At 41.0% G+C, this 15,960-nt stretch overlaps 1 long non-coding RNA gene across 1 annotated transcript in view; it reads right to left on the bottom strand.

The window, feature by feature from the left end:
- LOC140712620 (uncharacterized) overlaps positions 1–11,312 on the bottom strand; it is a 20,762-nt gene extending 9,450 nt beyond the window's left edge. Inside the window, exons 1-2 of the long non-coding RNA XR_012094331.1 lie at positions 10,922–11,312; positions 9,920–10,161 (exon numbers count right to left, since the gene is read on the bottom strand). This is a non-coding gene — a long non-coding RNA (uncharacterized lncRNA). The remainder of the gene's footprint in view (positions 1–9,919; positions 10,162–10,921) is intronic.
- Positions 11,313–15,960: the final 4,648 nt, after the last annotated feature.

Raw genomic sequence — 15,960 nt, forward strand, 5'->3', positions numbered from 1 at the left:
GAAACCTAACTCTGGTCTAAAAAATAAAGTTTATTAATAAAAGAATTATCTGATGTCTTAGGAGTAAGAGGTATCACAGTCATCATTGTCCCCATGAAAATACCCTTGTTGCTTCTTTTCCTCCGGGTTTCTCAGTCTGGAATCAATAGCAAAGCGAGCTTCCTATCAAAGCAAGTATTGCCAGGAAGAGGTCCAGAGGACTGGGGCTTTTGTTCTCCAAGCCACTTACTTAGAAATGTGCTCCAAATTGGTTCTGTTCCTGGAGCCAGGCCTGCTTTGGGGCTGATTGAGCAGTGAAAGAATTTGAGGATGTGAGAATCCCCCAAACCAATCACAGTCTCCTGCTAGGACTGAAGCCCACATGCGTTACCAGGGCAGTGGCTGAAGACATCATGAACCCTTGAAAACTATTTCCTGGATGCATGATACACTAAGTCACTATCAGTCATCTGTGCCTGGGTGTAGATGTGGCTATTTAATTCTACTCCATAGCAAACTGCTTTACTTATTACAGCTTTTAAATGTCTGATAAGGCTAGTCCCTATCTCACCCCAATTCTTCTATAATTTTTCCAGAACTTTCCTGAATATTTTCATATGCTTTTTTTATTTCAACTGTAGGATCAACTTGTCAGGTTATGAAGAAAACTCGGATAGCATTTCAAATCAAATTAATTACATCAAATTTACAAATTAAGTTAGAAAAACATGACATCTTTGGATTTTTGAGTTTTGCTCCATAAGACTAAAATATATGTTTCCATGTACTAAAGTCTTCCTTTATGCCCCTCTGGAGTTTAAGAATTTTCTCATATGTGCTCTGCATATTTCCCTTAAGATTTATTTATTGCTATAATTCTTTTCATTGTTATTATAAATGGGATCTTTTGTCATCATATTTCATCATATAAAATTGACTAACATATATTAAGATTTTGGCCTCTCTTCCTGCTGACTTTTCATATTGTTGCTAATAGATTTTCAGCTGACACTCTTGAATATTCCATGTATTACAGCCATAACTTTTTCAAATAATATTAATTTTGCCTTCTTTTCATTTTTTTAAACGTTCTTTCTTTTTCCTATTTTCTTTGATGAGTCTATTCCAACAGGACTAAATGCCAGAGTGATGATAGACTCCGCTGTGTCCCGTTCCTTACTTTGACAGCATTCTAAGAAGCACTTTAGTGTTTCACCATGGACAATGCTGACATCAGTTTTGGTGTAAGAGGGTCTATATTTTTAAGCACATTAAAGTTGCATCTGTTCTTCCACTATTAAAAGCTTACAACATAAATGTATATTGAACTTTACTAAATGTCTTGAAATTATCTCATTTTTTTCTTCCTTGATTAAAAAAAAGTAGAATGCATTGTTAACAAATCACTTTATTGAACCATCTTTGCTTTCTTGGGACAACCCCACTTGGTCATGGTTTACCACTCTGTAACTATGCCGCTGTTTCATTCAGGTTGTTTATACTAAGCTCCCTAAGTGAGAACCGACTGTAGTTTATTCTGTGCTGTCTTTGTTTGGTTTTGGTGTCCAAGTTGTGAAGTCCCTTCCATCTCTATCGTCTCTCCACGGCATCGCCTCCTGTCCCAACAACCTCCAACACTCTGGTCTAGTAAAGGACCTATCTTTAAACATCCACGGAGGGCAGGTGTGATTTTTCTTTATGGTCTGAATAGAATATTAACTGTATATAAAGTAATATATATTAATTTACATATTTTTGTAATCTGCCAATCTTTGAATTCAGCAACCGTTTCCAAGCCTTTTTCTTCCACTTTCTTCTGGAAAGTTGGCAAAAATACTCTTCATTTTTATTTCACTTTCTTCTGGAGAGAGAGGATAGTGGCAAACAAATACTAGGCCCAGAATGTGAGATCCTTGCTTAGCCACGGTCATTGGCCCAGGAGAGTGCTGGGGTGTGTAAGGGGTACTGGCATCGGAACTGTCTCGTGTGCTTTAGAAATGTGTCCTTTGGGATTGTGGCAGGCAATTCCATCATTAACCTGGCTACCAAGCCCCAGCTCAGTGCATGCCTTCTCAGAACACTGCCTTTCCTGGGCACTAGCAGACCAGTAGGAATAGAAATACACGTAGCGGGGAACATGGCTGTCGGCAGCAACAGAGACGTCACAGAAGATGCAGATGGAGGCTGTGGGACCCACATACTCTGCACCCTCAGCCGAGCCTGTTTCTGAAAACAAACATGATCTACTTCCTTCAGACTGGAATCCAGGTGCGTCATTAATTTTCTGTTAAACAAAGAGAGCTGTGGCTTTTTTTGAGTGGAGCACACCTGTCCCCACTTGTGGGATTGCAGAATGTGGTCGCTGCCAGGATTCCCTCTCAGCTCTCACCTCTGTAGAAATCCCGGCACAACACGGTGAAAGCCCCTCTTTTAAAATGTCTGGGTGCCACTGCGAGGCTTGCAGCAGAACAATTTTGGCCTCTCTCCAGAGGCGGGTGTGACCGGAGCCAACTTGTCTGGAGTGACTTTTTCACTATGAGACTATCAGCAGCATGGACGAGCGAAACAATGTTGCATTATTTAGAGCCCCCGTGAAAGTGCGCACCTTTTATAAATGGACTGTGTTTACCCTCCTGTCCCTTCACAGCTGGGATTAAACATTGCCAGAGTTCAAATATTTAATGTTCTGTCTTGTTTTCTATCCTTGGAATGTTTCAGTGTCGCCTGACTTGTTGCCAACACGTACACCACATTGTTCCTCCCTCGCCCAGGTTACCGCGTGTATGAGAAGCTGGACAGTCAGTTCTTGTCACTTTTGGTGATGTGTCAGCCTGAAAATCAGCTGGTGCCCTCCTCAAGTTTGGAGGCAGCTTCCTAGGGCTATTCTGATCCATGTTATTTTTCTTTCCAGGTTGCGACAAGAGATTTAATTTTGATCATGAGAATAATTTTATATTGCATTTCACAATACGTTGTTTCATTTCTTCAGTGATTTTGGAATGTTAGTAGTCACAAAAGGATGTATGTAAGAGAAGTGGGAAAGGGGCAAGCTACGAATTACTCTATAGAATGTTATGTACTGCAAATATGACAAATTCTATCTTTCTTTCTTGCTCAAGACCCCTGTCAGATCAGACTGCTTGGCAAGAGGAAGAATTTGAGTGAGAAAGTGGCGCTTCCAGATATTTAGCAGACCAGGCTGAGGCCTGATGTCTAAACACAGGCTGCGAGTGGCACTGCATAGTTAGGGGCCCAGCTACAGTTGCTATGGGAGTGGCTGGGGCCACTGGTCCAAGGAACACATGAAATCTCTAACTGGGGTGAGCTGTAGGGAGCATCCAGGATCAGACAGGGACAAGGGAACAATGGCAGTGTCTTAGTCTGCTTGGGCAGCAATCACAAGATACTATAGACTGGGATGCTTAAACAACAGACATTTATGGCTCTCACAGTCCTAGAGGCCAGGAAATCCAGCACCAAGGTGCCGGCAGATTTGGTTCCTGGTGAGTGCCTTCTTTCTGGCTGGCGGCTGACTTCTCACTGTGTGCTCGTAGTGGAGAGAGAATGAGCTCTGACCCCTCTTCCTCTTCTTATAAGGAGACCCGCCAATCCCATCACGGAGCCACACCCTCAGGACTTCACCTAAACCTCATCTCCAAGTAATCCCCATCCTACTGGGGATTAGAGCTTCAACATATGAATTTTGACGGGGAGACAAATATTCAGTCCATAACAGTCATGGAGCATCAGACACACCAGAGCCGTTACACACTCCACTGACTACGGGAGCTCTGAGAGCTGGGGTCACGTATTTAGCTGCTGACCAACTTCACCCCCACTTTCCTGATCCAGTGCTAGCCAATTTCGCAGATCAACAGGTATGTGTCTGCTGCATCTCTGGACTCTTACAGTTGCTACAGTCCCAGTTCAGCCCCCCAAGATCACCTTGCCAAAGGACTCCCCAGGGTAAGAACCGGTCTTCCTGGAGGTACCAACAGGCAGAGAAAGAGAAACCTCCTCAACCTGCTCATTCTTATTGATTTTCCAACCACGTTTATTTCCATGGAACAGCAATGGGTCAGTGACAGAAGCCACAGTCTGACACCTGCAGATTTCTCAAATGCACACATATGAGTTTGCATATGTACCCCCAAACCACACCTTTTCTTGTTCCCTCTTTCGATTCCACCTTCACCTGTGCCCTCCACCACACCAGGATATTCTGTACCACCCCTGAGTGGGGCCCCAGAGCTGACCTCTTCCTTGCCCAGCTCAAGTCTGTACATCTCCCTCCTGGTATTTTTGTGCCCTTATAATGTAGGACGTGGTTTGGGTCCTACATTGGATTGCTTTGGCTATTATTCTTTTATGATCCAGTTTATGCAAAGTGTCAAGCATTTGTTTTCTTAACTTTCTTAAGTTAGTAATAAAATGAGCTGAATATTTCCCTTCACTGTCCATTATTGTTTTGTGCTATTTGTTGTGCAGACCTTTATTTCAAATGCTGTCTACTCATTTCTACATCCTATTTGAACGTGACTAATATTAATATATTTAACGGTCAGTTTCTCAATCAATATTTTACTTGCTAATAGGTTCACCCTGACCAAACCCTTGGATGATTAACTGGGAGGAAATCCCTTTCATAAAAATAAAAATCTTGAATTTTCTTATCCATCACGTAAGATGCTTGAAGTCTCCACTCTGTCTTAACAAAAAGTAAAAGCTGAACAAACTGAAAAATCAAGATTTTTAGATTCTTACATTCTTAGGCTTGTCAGAGAAGTTAGGTCACAGGACAAACTGCTGATCTTAAAGTTGGAGAGCTAGAGGGGTGAATACAGAGAGTCACAACTTTCCAGAGCAGAAATCTACAAGCATAAGCCTCTGGGGAAACAACGCCAGGGTAGGGAAAGCTGAGCTGTAATTGATGAATGCTGAAGGCTCAGGATGGACAGGTCTGAGTTTTAAAAACTCCAGGGGATGCACTCAAAGGAAGTCTCCACACATTTGTGTTTCACCCTGAGATGCTCTAGCATCCTCACCGTGAACACTGGAGAAAAATACCCCGGGAATCATTTTTACCTTTCAACGAAAAAATTACAAAACATTCTAAAAAGGAGAAACCCTTGCAGTTTGAAGAGACTGAACAAATATCAGAACCAGAGTCAGATATGGCAGGAATTTTGGAATTTTCAGTACAGGAATAATTTTTAGAACTCCAAAACTATGATTAATATGCTAATGAAATTAAATGAATTGAAATTATTCATGCTAATGAAATTAGGGCTTTAATGAAAAAAAAAAATAGACAACATCCAAGAGCAGATGGATAATGTAAGCAGAGAGATATATCTTCTAAGACAAAATTTAAAAGAAAGGCTAGAGATTAAAAATATTGAAAGAGAAATGAAGAATGCTGTTGATGGGCTCGTTAGTAGACTGGACATAGACAAGGAAAGAATCTCCAAGCTTGAGGATATGTCAATAGAAATTTCTAAAACTGGAAAGCAAAGAAAAAATGACCAACCCCATCCCCCATCCCCAACCAAAAACAAAACCAAACAAATAACAGAGCAGAATATCCCAGAACTGTGAGATGACTATAAAAAGCATAACATATGTGTAATAGGGATACTAGAAGACAAAGAAAGAAGGGAAGAAACAAAGCAATATTTGAAGCAACAACTGATAGTTTCCCCAAACTAATGTCATACGCCCAAACTACAGATCCAGGAAGCCCAGAGAGCACCAAGCAGGATAAACGCCCAAAAGAAATACACCTGGGCCAGGCACATCATATTCAAACTTCAGAAAAATCGAAGATAAAGAGAATGTCCTGAAAGAAGCCAGAAGAAGAAAACACCTTACTTATAGAGAGGCAAAGATAACAATGACACGTGACATTTTCTCAGAAACCACACAAGCAGGGAGGGAGTGGAGTGAAATATCTGAAACGCTGAGAGAAGAAACCCACTTCTTTACTCTGCATGTAATTATCCTTCTTACGTGAAGGAGAAATAAGAACATTCTTAGACAAAAATTGAGAGAATTTGTTGCTAGTAGGCCTGCCTTTGAAAGAAGTGTTAAGAGAAGTTGTTTGATGAGAAGGAAAATGTTATAGGTCAGAAACTTGTATCAACATTAAGAAATGAAGAGCATTGGAGAAGGAATAAGTGAAGATAAAGCAAAACTTTTATTGTTCTTATTCTTATTTGATCTAACAGATAATAGTTTGCTCAGAATAACAATAGCTACATTGTGTTCTAATATATATATAAAATATGTTTATGCATAAATCAAATAAATGGCAATGATACGAGGAAGAAGAGAGAGAAATTAGGAATATTTTGTTATTATAAGGTACTTGCACTACCCATGAAATGGCAAAGTGTTATTTAAAAGTGGACTTGGATTAGTTGTAATGTGTGTTGGAAACTCTGAGGTAATCACTAAAAAGAGTACAGAAAGAAAAAAATAATATGCTAACAAAAGAGAAACTAGCATCATATAAAATGCTCAATTGAAATAAAAGGCAGAAACAGTGTAGAAGACAAAAATAAGAGCAAAGAACAAGTGCAACAAACAAAATAGTAACAAATTTGGTAAATATTAGTCCAATGATCTGAATAATCACTTTAAACATCAATTTCCTAAATATTAGATTGGTGCAAAAGTAATTGTGGGTTTTGCTATTACTTTCTTTCTTTTTTTTTTTTTTTTTTGAGCTGGAGTCTCTGTTGCCAGGCTGGAGTGTAGTGGCGTGATCTCAACTCACTGCAACCTCCGACTCCCGGGTTCAAGCAATTCTCCTGCCTCAGCCTCCCGAGTAGCTGGGATTACAGGCACGTACCACCATGCCCAGCTAATTTTTGTATTTTTAGTAGAGACGGGGTTTCACCATGTTGACCAGGTTGGTCTCGATCTCCTGACCTCGTGATCTGCCCACCTTAGCCTCCCAAAGTGTTGGGATTACAGGCGTGAGCCACTGCGCCTGGCCTGCTGTTACTTTTAATTGCAAAAACTGCAATTACTTTTACACCAACCTAATACATCAATTAAAGACAGAGGTTGTTTCAATGGATCAAAATATGATCCAACATCTTGTCTTAAAAAAGCCCACTTTAAATATAAAGACACATAAAAGTAAAGCTATGGAAAAGGATATATCATACTAACACTAATCAAAAGAAAGCAGGAATAGTTGTATTAGTTTCAGACAGAACAGAATTCAGAGTAAGGAAAGTTATCAGGGTTAAAGAGGGTGATTATATAATGATGAAGGAGTTAATACTCCAAGAAAACAACAATCATTAATGTGTATGTGCCTAATAAAAGATCATCAAAATATGTGAGACAAAAACCAATAAAACTGCTTGGAGGAATAGATGAATCCACTATTATAGTTGGAGATTTTAACATTCTTCTATCAGAGATGGACAGATGCAGCAGGCAGAAAATCAGGAAGGATATAGTTGCACTCAATAGCACCATCAATCAACTGGATGTAATTGACATCTACAGACTACTTCATCTAACAACAGCATATTACACATTCTTCTCAAGCTCATATGGAATATTCACCAAAATTCACCAAGATGTAGCACATTCTGAACCGTAACACACCTTAACAAATTTGAAAGAATAGAAATCATACAATGTCTGCTTTCATACTACAGTGGAATTAAATTAGAAATTAGTACAGAAAGATAGCTGAAAAATTCCCCAATACTTGGAGATTAAATAACATACTTTTAAGTCACAAGTGGGTCAAAGAAAATCTTAAGGGAAATAAGAAAAAAAATTGAACTAAATTAAAATGAAAATACAACTTAATTTGTGGTGTGCTAGAAAAGCAGTGCTTAGGGGAATTTTTTTTAGCATTGAATGCATATGAAAAAGAGAAAAAAAGATCTGAAATCAATAGTCTAAGTTTACACCTTAGGAAACTAGTAAAAGAAGAGAAAATTAATTCCAAAGTAAGCAGAAGAAATATAATAAATATTAGCACAGAAATCAGTGAAACTGAAGATAGGAACTCAACAGAGAAAAGTCAATAAAACCAAAAGCTGGTTCTTCGAAAAGATTAATAAAATGTATCAGCCTCTAGCCAGGATAACAAAGAAAACAAGAAAAGAAAAGGAAAGAAAGAAAAGAAAGAAAAGAAAAAAAAGAAAAGAGATAACACAAATTACTAATATCACAGTAAAAGAAGAAACATCACTACAGATCTCATGGACATTAAAAGAACAATAAAGGAATGCTATGAATAAATCTACGTCCACAAATTTGATAACCTAGATGAAACAAACTAATTCCTTAGAGGATACAATTTGCCAAAACTTACACAGTAAAAAATAGACAATTGGAATAAGCCTATACCTTTAAAGAAATAGAATCAGTAACGAATAACCTTCCAAACAGAATGCTCAAAGCCCAGATGGGTTCACTGGTGAATTCTACCAAACATTTAAGGAAGAAATTATACCAGCTCTCTACAGTCTGTTCTAGAAGTTAGAAGCAAAGAAAATGCTTCCTAATTCTATGAGGCCAACATTAACTCAAAACCAAAACCAAACAAAGAGGTTACAAGAAAATAAAAAATATATAGACCAATATCACTCTTGATCATAGATGCAAAAATTCTCAAAAAATATTAATAAATCAAATATAATAATGTACAATCAGAATTATTCAAAACAATCCCAATAAAGATCCAAGGAAGGTATTTTGTGGTATCAGTACTGATTCTAAAGTGTATATAAAGATGCTGAAAACCCCAAATACAGAAATCAAGAACAACAAGAAAGCCAGAAGATTGATACTACTCAACTTTAAGATGTAAGTAGAACTCATCAAAGAAGGTATACAAATGGCAAAGGTATACAAATGGCAAACACGCATATGAAAAAATGCTAAACATCACATGCCATTAAGGAATTGCAAATTAAAACAACAATGTGATACCACTACACATCTACTAGAATGGCCAAAAACCAAAACACAGACAATTCCAAATGCTCCTGAGGATGTGTAATAACAAGAACACTCATTCATTACCGTGGCAATGCAAAATGGTACAGCCACTTTGGAAGACAGTTTGGTGGTTTCTTACAAAGCTGAACATACTTGTACCCTAAGATCAAGCAATCATGTTGCATGGTGTTTACCCAAATGATTTCAAAATGTACACTTGAATATTTACAACAGCTTTATTTATAATTGCCAAAGCCTGGAAGCAACCAAGATGTCCTTCAGTAGATAAATGGATAAACTGTGGCATATCCAGACAATGGAGTATTATTCAGTGCTAAAAAGAAATGGACTATTAAGTCATGAAGACATGGAAAAAAACTTAAATGTATGTTACTAAGCGAAAGAAGCTAATCTGAAAAGACCACATGCTGTACAATTCCAACTATATGACATTTTGGAAAATGCAAAGCTATGGAGACAGTCGAAAGATTGGTGGTTGTGAAGGGTTGGGGATAGGAAGGGATGGATAGTTGGAGCACTGGGAATTTTTAGGGCAGTGAAACTATTCTGTATGATACTACATTGGTGGGAAAATGTCATTATACATTTGTCCAAACCCACAAAATGCACAATATTAAGAGTAAACCCTAATGAAACTATAGATTTGGGGTGGTGATATGTCAATGCACGTTCATCAGTTGTAACAAAGGCACCATTGTGGTGTGGGACGTTGATCATGAGAGAGGCTGAGCATGTGTGGTAGCAGGGAGTATATTGACTGTGAACCTAAAACTTCTCTGAAAATTAAAGTTTATTAATTTTCAAAGAAGGAGCCTGACCCAATGTCATGATCATGTGACACATTTGGGGTTGGGGGGTTGGTAGTTATACTTGTATTGGTTTCCTATTGCTGCTAAACAAATTGCCACAAACTTAGTAGATTAAGACAACTCAAAGGTATTACCTTACAGTCCTGGAAGACAGACAGCTGCAATGGGTCTCATTGGGCTAAAATCAAGGTGTTGGCAGGGCTGGTTCCTGTGGGGGCTCCAGGGGAGGATGTTTCCACGTTCCTTCCAGCTTCTAGAGGCCACCTGCATTCCTCGGCTCATGGTCTCTTCCTCTGTCTTCCCCATGTGAAACTCCAGCCTTGGTTTCCATCATCGTATGGCCAGCTTTCTCTCGGACTCTGACTCTCTTCTTTCCCTTTTGGAAGAGCCCTTGTGGTTACATTGGGTCCACCTGGGTAATCCAGAATAATCTCCTCATCTCGAGATCCTTAACCTAATAACACCTTTCCCTTTTACCATGCAAGGGAACTGTTACGGACTGAATTGTGTCTCCCAAAACCTGTATTTTTAAGTCCTAATCTCTGGTTTCTCAGAATGTGGCTGTATTTGGAGAGAAGGCCTTTAAAGAGGAAATTAAAATAAAATGAGTTCATAGAGGTGGGTCAACATGAGCAGTGTCCTTATAAGAAGACGAGATTAGGACACAGACACACAGAGGAAACATGATGCAGAGATACAGGGAGAAGATGGCCACCCACAAGCCCAGGCCTCAGGACAATCCAAACCTGAGGACACTTTGATCTCAGACTTCCAGCCTCCAGAACTGTAAGAAAATAATCTTCTACTGTTTAAGTCACCCAACCGGTGGTATTTGGTTATGGCAGCCCAAACAAAAAGGAAGTAGCATATTCACAGATTCTGAGGATGAGGATGTGAACATCTTTGTGGGTGGGGAGGGCATTTTTCAATCTACCACAACCACCACAAACCATCCAAATGGCTGCCACGTGGTGAATGTTGCAGGCCAGGCAGGAACCTTACATGTATTATATTATTTAATTCTTAAATCAACCCTACTGGGTAGCTACCATCACTATCCCAATTTTACCAATAAGGAAAAGATAGCTTAGAGAAAAATTCTTGCATTGCTAGTAAGAGGCAAAAGCAAGACTTACATTTTAGCTCTCTGGTTTCTGTCTTCTCCCTTCTATTAAAAGAAAAAAAAATCAATGGAATTGCAGTTCTCTGGATAGATATGAAGCAAAGGGGATGACAGCCATACTGCAGGCCTGATGTACCTCTCTGGCTACCAGATGTTGCCAGTATTTGCTTCTTACACAGCGATTGCAAGCCCCCCTTGCCGTCCTGCCTGCCTTTCTGAAAAATGTGCATTGAGTGGCTTCATAAGGAAATCCAGAGAACTTGGTTCTCTGAGTCTGATGCAGCTACAGAAACTGTGCAGATGCCGGTGTGAAATTATTTTACCCTAAAGGACCCTGTTAAACACTCACACTTTTGCCTAAATCCTAGACCGAAGGCATGAAGTTTTCAGCTCATGAAATTAGACAAGGAGATGGGGTTCATTCCAAGTTTCCCTTTGCCCATGACCCTGGCATTCTTTCTTTTGACATCCAAATAGACACTCCCTTGGCTCGCACTCAACAGAAAATTGGCATCCTGAAAAGCCAAATAAAACCTGCCTCAAAAGGGAAAACAAAATTAATGAACAGACAGGAAATCTGAGACTTATTTTTCTCTGAAGTAGGATACGGGGGAGTTAATGGCTTTGTGAATAAACTGGAGGAGGAGGGAGAGAAACAAAGCTGGGTTTCCAAGGTTGGTTCCCCAGCTGCTCCGGGTGTTTTGAGCTAGAGGGCACTCGGTGGCAGAATTTGCTAAGCACCGTGGCTCCGTGGGCTCCCAGGGCCCCAGGCTTGTGACTACGAGAGCAAGGCTTGGTATTTTCTCCAGGGTCCAGTCAATTATTACAGTTAAATTGGAACATGCACGTCCTTCTGTGGACAGAATTGCAGGAGCTGCCTGCCGCAGATTCTTCCAAAATAGAGCTCTCCTGGCTGCGGGAGCTGCTGACGTTTTCCTGCGTCTCTCAACCTGCTCTTCCTCTCCTTTCTTCCTGACACATCATCTCCCCTCGCCTGCCTCCCCTCGCTCGGACTGGGGCCCGCTGGGACATCACCCAGTCTACCACCCTGGTGTCTCAGAGGGTGGGTGAGGTCACTGTTTTCCATTCCAAACCACACCTGGTGTTAGGAACATTCCATTTTCATCTCTTCACTGGTTTGCTTCTGTGGGGGCAAAACTCAGATTTCCAAGAAAATGCATTGCATTGTAAAAGGATCCTTCAGATTAAAAAAAAAAAAAAAAAAAAAAAAAAACAATTCACCAAGAATCCCACCACATACATTTTGTGTCTCTTGTGCTCCCTTTAAAATCTGCTGGGGAAATCCTCCCCTGACCAAGAATGGGAATGCTGGCTGATCGTGGCTACTCTCAGATAAGTAAAAGCTCTGTGGTCAATTCCAGTGCTAAAATAGACCCACGTCTTTAATTAGGATGATGCCATGTTGCAGGACACATGGGCATAGCGCGTATCAATACAAACATATTAGCATATGTCCTCGATACAGTCAACACTCTAAGCCAACTGTCACATTTCTTGCCTCTTCCTTTCAGTTGCATTTGCAGCTGCACCTGCGAAGGGGAAAAGGAGGTGGTTCTGTTATCCACCCTCACCCTGCAAGCACAGGCTGGGAACTGGACAGTTTGCAGGGGACTGGGTAGCTTGGTGCCCTGGCCCTGGCAGTTGGTAATCTGGTCCTTCCACTCAGGGCTTCTAAGAAATGCCCTGTGTTCCCTTCTCTCCGGAGTTCTTTTCCCCTGGGCTCAGAGTAGACCCAGCTCCATTCCAAATATTACCTACAGCACCTCGCTCAGCCTCAGGCCAATCTCCAACACACCTGCCCTCCTTCCCCAGGTCTCTTACCCTCCACACCTCATGTGAACTGACTCAGGGTGACCCCATCTCATCCTGGGATAAATAGTGTCACCCCAAAATTCATGTGCATGCAGAACCCCAGAAGGTGACATTATTTGGTAATAGAGTCTTTGCAAATGAAATTAATTAAGTTTAAATTAGTTACATTTGCTTAAGATGAAATCATACGAGATTAGAGTGGCTTCTAATCCAATAATGGGTGTCCTTATAAGAAGAGAAAACAGAGAAGCCGAGGCAGAGGAAAGAAGGCCACGTGATGATGGAGGCAGCATTGGGGGTGCACGCCCACAAGCCAGAAAACGCCGAGGGGTGTTGGAGCCACCGAGAGCTAGGAGGGAGGCATGGAAGAGATTGCCCCGCAGAACTTCCAAAGGAAGCAACTCTGCCAACAACCAGATTTCAGACTTTCGACCTCCAGAACTGTGAAAAAACTAGTATGTGTTGGTATAAACTCCTACATTTGAGATAATGTATTATGGCAGCCCCCGGAAGAGAATATACTGACTTGCTCCCCACTTGCCCACATGTAATCCCAGGAAGCACCCATGCGTCGTTTGTCCTCATAAACCCTGGAGGCCAGGCTGGTCCTCCAAGCGCAGCCCTCTCCTGGCCCTTCCTCCAAAGCCCTTGCACAGCTCTGCTCTGGTCCCTCCACCTCCTGGTGGCAGTTGGATCCCAGGCCTCTGTCCGTTTTCTCCATCTCCGTTTTAGATTGGACACCAGGTATCACTAACTTCAAATGGTCCCCTTGAAGCTCCCTCCAAGGCTATGGCTTAGCACTAGCATCCCCTTCCTTTTTCCCAAGGGTGGGCTTCCACAGCAAGGAAATTGTTCTCTCCAGAGAGGTCTTCACAGTCTGTTCTCCAAAGCCCCCCTCCCTCTGACCCCTTTGCAAATCTGTGGTCCTGCCAAGAGCTCCATGCCATGGGCCACAAGTTCTCCTCCCTTCCCTTTGAAAATTCTGCATATGGGCTTAGCAGCAGGGTCCTTTTGGTCATTTTGGTTCTCCAGGCCCGTCCTAGCATCCCGTTACATTTCTGTGTTCTTCCACTGTGGAGGGAGGACCATGTATAGTGATATCTACTGCCTTTCTGACTCGTTGTACTGGTTGGCTTGTGGTCCCTTCATTCCCCTTCCCCAGAAAACATGTCCAAACAGAGCCTGTGAATGTGACCTCAGATGGGAAAAGGGTCATTGCAGATATAATTCAATCGAGGATCTTGAGGTGAGATCATCCTGGGTTTAGGATAAGCCCTAACCGGGGGACAGGTGTCCTTATAAGAAGAGAGGAAGGCACAGAGACACAGAGAGAAGAAGGCAACGTGACCACAAAAGCAAAGGTAGCAGTGATACTACCACAAGCCAAGGAACACCTGGAGCCACTGGAAGCTGGGGAAGACATGGAGCATCCTCTCCTAGAGTCTCGGGAGGGAGCACGTCCCTATCAACACCTTGATTTTGGATTCTGGCCTTCGTAATTGTGAGAGAATACATGTCTGTTGTTTTAAGCCATCCAGTTCATAGTACTTTGCTGTGGCAGTCACAGAAAACTAATACCCCTCCAAAAATACAAACATTTTTCCTAATGGCAGAACATTATTCTGTAGTATGAGGAAGCCAATCTATTCTTTATCATAAAATATTTAATGTTTGAAAATTGAACTACAATAACTAATAAGAAATTAACTACACTTGAACATACATTTTGAGTATCTGACAATTTCCTTAGGAAATTTTCCTGGAGATGGAACTGCTGGGTCAAGGGATACACCCTCTGCATTGGCACCACACGTGCCTCTCTTGCCTGAAGCCTATTGCTCAAAGCCTATAATTTCCATAAATATTATTTTCTACTAGTTGGTACAAGACATGTAATAACTATGATTCATTTATATAACAATGATTTCAAATGAGTTCTTGTGAGCATGAAAAACGACCATCTGAAAACCAGGCACAACCCAGTACTTAGGCTGTCTGGGTTACCCATTTAATATATTTTAGTCACAATTAGCTCACATCCCTTAAATTTGGTGTCAGATGTGTATTTAAAAATGTGCTTCTTTGTGGCTTTTCTTTTATTGGTCTCAACTCTAAAAGCAAATTCTGAAATAGAGCAAACTATTCTTAAGTACCGCGAACAAAAGTGGTTTGGGTCAGCTCCGTCCTTATTCTTTAATGCCTAATAAAATAAATCCACCATCTGTGGCAGTAAAGTTAGCTCAAGAAGGCTTTGAGCACCTTTGTTTTGAAGAAGTTGGCCTAGAAGAGCTACTGAAAACTGTGTCCATCCAAAGTCAGGGGATCTGGGATTCCACTTGTATTTTGCTAACTTTTAATTATTTTTTTCCTTGGGAGTGTTTGTGAGTCACTTAAACTTGGTGACATATTCTGGGCAACAAGGACGGTGGGCTAAGTAACCTCTAAGACTTCCAAGATTTGATCCTCCTGCTAATGTTTAAATGGCCCATGTGAAGGCCACTTGCACATCCATTCCCAAGTACTGAGGCAAATGTGTCTGAACCACATCATCTGGACAAGTCATTCCATGTGCTGTGCTCAAAGACAGTATTCATAAGTTAAGCCCTTGCTAAAATAACCATCATAAAGGTCATAATTATATTAAACAGATGCAATTGTACCAGGAGCTGAGCGCGTTGCTTTTCTCAGTTGAATAAAACATTTGATTGTTATATAAACAACTATCTTGATATTCAAGGTTATAATTAGAAACAATATAATAAATCACGAAATTATTACCCAACTAGCTATTGTGCTGAGGCACAAATACTAATTGCAAGTTTATAGGCGCCCTGTGACCTCTTATAAGCTTATATAAAAGAAAAAGTCTGTGTAATTTTAACTCAGGGTCAAAATTACACAGACTTTTAAAATGACTTTAAAAATTCAGTCTAGAGGCCGGGCACGGTGTCTCATGCCTGTAATACCAGCACTTTGGGAGGCCGAGGCGGGCGGATCATGTGAGGTCGGAAGTTCGCGACCAACCTGACCAACATGGAGAAACCCCATCTCTACTAAAAACACAAAAGTAGCTGGGCGTGGTGGTGCATGCCTGTACTCAGCTACTCAGGAGGCTGAGGCAGGAGAATCGCTTGAACCTGGGAGGCGAGGTTGCAGCGAGCCGAGATTGCGCCACTGCACTCCAGCCTGGGCAACAAGAGTGAAACTCCATCTCCAAAA

This window comes from Chlorocebus sabaeus, chromosome 10 (assembly GCF_047675955.1).
Source record: "Chlorocebus sabaeus isolate Y175 chromosome 10, mChlSab1.0.hap1, whole genome shotgun sequence".
In the NCBI taxonomy this organism is placed as follows: domain Eukaryota; kingdom Metazoa; phylum Chordata; class Mammalia; order Primates; family Cercopithecidae; genus Chlorocebus; species Chlorocebus sabaeus.